A 3,489-nucleotide genomic window follows, 5' to 3' on the forward strand; every position below is an offset into this window, starting at 1 on the left:
ATGTGCTCACTACCTTGGTGATGGGATCAACAATATCCCACATAACTCAGCATCACACAATATATCCACATAACAAACCTGAAAATGTACTCCCTGAATCTGAAAAATTTAAGGTAGAGACAGAGTAAGACGGCAGAATAGAAGACCACACCCTGATCCCCCACACAAAAACACCAAATTTTCACAATTTGTTACATTCAAGATGCACTGTCAAAGGGACCAAAAATTGGGTGAACAATCATAGTACCTGGCATTAACTTCACATCACTGAAAGAGACATTGGAGAAGACAAAAAAATAAATAATAAAAGACAGTCTAGAAGCACGGACGCCACCTCTTTTTCAACCACCGGTAGTGGCCACATGGTGCACAGACTGTGTGTCTGGGAGAGGGAGAGCACAGGTTGTGAGGCTTTGCAATAAACCCAGTACTACCCTGTCACAGTAAAAAGCAGAACCAGACTGTACTCAGCTGACATCTGCCAATAGAGGGAGAAATTGGATTGGCCCTAGCAAGAGGAAAATCTCCCATCTCAGTGTTGGGAGCTTGAGTCTTTACAAGCCTTGCCATCATGAATTGATGTGATATTGGCCCTTAAGAGAACTTAAGGGGCAATATAGGCCACAAAGGCTTCAATTGTTAGGCAAGTCATACTCCGAGCTGGGCTTGGAGCCAGTGGCATGTGGAGGGTGGGGAGAATGGGGCCTCCTGAGACAGCAGCCAGAGCAGCTAAGGGAGTGCTCACAACACCACTCCCCCACCCAGCAGCAGCCACACAACACAGAGAAACTTGTGAATTTGGGAGAGGGAGAGCACAGGGACTGGGGGACTTAACATTAAACTCAGTGCTATCATGTCAGTAAAGACCTGGCAGAATTCCTCACCTGCTGACTAAAGAACCCCGTACCCAGAATAAAAACAGTGATACCCAGGCAATACACCATGGGCACTGGGCTCTGAGAACTGCCAACTTCAGGTGTGACCCAGCACATTTCCAGCTGTGGTCGCTACAGTGAAAGACTTCTTCTGTTTGAAAGAAGTAGTGGGGAAAGTGTTGCACCTGATATACCAGCTCAGCCACAGTGACGCAGAGCACCAAGCAGACTCTTAGAGTCCCTGAATCCAGGCCTAGGGGCTTGGTCAGCATTTCTGCACTTGCCCTGGGCCAAAGGTCGAGTCCCAGGCATTGCAGAATTTATTCCAAGCTAACTAAAGAGTCCTTGGGCTTTAAGTGAGAAATTGATAATGATCTGGCAGAACCCCCGCACTGGGCCGGTGGTGTTGGCAGTCACAGACGAGGCGCCTCTGCCTGCAGACAGGGGAAGGAAGAGTAGAAAATACTTTGTCTTACACCGTAAGTGCCAGGTTAGCTACAGTAAAATAGAAGAACAGGTAAATTGTGAAGATTCTATGCTTTAATCTCTGGCTCCCAGAAAGCATCTACGGACCCACTCATGGCTAGGGAAAGTTGCTGCCCTATAGGCAGAGGCACAAACCTGGCTGGCTTTGCCATCTACTAATCACAGAGTCCTAGGGCTTTGAGTAAACTGATATGGCAGCCAAGTAGTGGTTACAGTGGGCCTTGGGTGAGACCAAGTTCTGTGCCTACTTCAGGTGTGAGCCAGCACAGTCTCAGTGGTGGTGGCCACAGGGGTGCTTGTGTTACCCCAACCCCAGCTCCCCATGCCTCTGCACAGAAAGAGAGACTCTGCTGGTTTGAGAGAAAGTAAGGGAAGAGAACAAGAGTCTCTACTTGATAAATGAAGAGATTTTTTCTTGTTTTCTTTTCTCTTTGTTTTGAGATGGAGTTTCACTCTTGTTGCCCAGGCTAGAGTGGAATGGCATGATCTCGGCTCACCACAACCTCCGCCTCCCAGGTTCAAGCAATTCTCCTGCCTCAGCCTCCCTAGGAGCTGGGATTACAGGCATGCGCCACCATGCCCAGCGAATTTTGTATTTTTAGTAGAGACAGGGTTTCTCCATGTTGGTCAGGCTGGTCTTGAACTCCTGACCTCAGGTGATATGTCTACTTTGACCTCCCAAAGTACTGGGATTACAGGCATGAGCCACCACACCCGGCCAAGAGAAGTTTTCTTGATGTTAATCCAAGGCCACCAAGGCAGTACCCCTACATGTTTGCATAAGGTACGGTGTTATTGGGCTTGGGACCCAAGTCTCTTTGAATACCTGGAAAGTGTCCCAAAAATAATGGGCACAAACAAGCCCAGACTGTGAAGACCACAATAAAGACTGTGCCCAGATATAGACGAACATCTACAAACATCAAGACCATCCAGGAAAACATGACCTCACCAAACAAGCTGAATAAGGCACCAGGGACCAATCCTGGAAAAACAGAGGTATATGACCTCTCATACAGGAAATCCAAAATAGCTGGTTGAGGTAATTCAAAGAAATGCAATATAACACAGAAGGAATTCAAAATTCTATCAGATGAATTTAACAATGAGATTGAAATAAATAAAAAAAAGCTGAAATTCTAAAATTAAAATGCTATTGTCATAGTGAAGAATGGATCAGAATTACTTAAAAGAATTGATCAAGGAGAAGATAGATTTAGTGAACTTGAAGCCAGACTATTTAAAAATACAAAGTCAGAGGAGACAAAAAAGAATAAAAAATAAAGCATGCCTACGAACTCTAAAAAATAGCCTTAAAATAGCAAATCTAAGAGTTATTGGCCTTAAGGAGGAGGTAGAAAAAGAGATAAGAGTTGAACATTTTTTTAAATAAATAATATTAAATAATATCAAACAATTCCTCCACATTTGATATCAACATTCAAGTAAAAGAAAGTCACAGAACATCAAGCAGATTTAACCCAAAGAAGACCACCTCAGGGCACTTAACTGAACCCCCAAAGGTTAAGGATAAAGAAATGATTCTAAAAGCAGCGAGAGAAGAGACGCAAATAACATTTGATGGAACTCCAATACATCTGACAGCAGGCTTTTCAGGGAAAAATTTACAGGCTGAGAGAGTGGCATGACATCCTCAAAAAGCTGAAGGGAGAAAAAAGACTTTTACTCTGGAATAATGTATCTGGCAAAAACATCCTTTAAACTTGATGGAGAAATAAGAACTTTTCCCGACAAACAAAAGCTGAGGGATTTCGTTAACACCAGACCTGTCCTACAAGAAATGCTAAAGGGATTTCTTAACCTAAAAGAAAAAAAGTGAACAATAAGAAATCATTTGAAGGTACAGAACTCACTAGCAATAGCACATGGAAAAACACAGAATACTATAACATGGTAATTATGGGGTGCAAAAATCTCAAATAGGAAGAGTAAACAATAGGCCGGGCGCGGTGACTCAAGCCTGTAATGCCAGCACTTTGGGAGGCCGAGACGGGCAGATCACGAGGTCAGGAGATCGAGACCATCCTGGCTACCACGGTGAAACCCCGTCTCTACTAAAAAAATACAAAAAACTAGCCGGGCGAGGTGGCGGCGCCTGTAGTCCCAG

This window comes from Colobus angolensis, unplaced genomic scaffold (assembly GCF_000951035.1).
Source record: "Colobus angolensis palliatus isolate OR3802 unplaced genomic scaffold, Cang.pa_1.0 Scaffold296, whole genome shotgun sequence".
Taxonomy (NCBI): Eukaryota; Metazoa; Chordata; class Mammalia; order Primates; family Cercopithecidae; genus Colobus; species Colobus angolensis.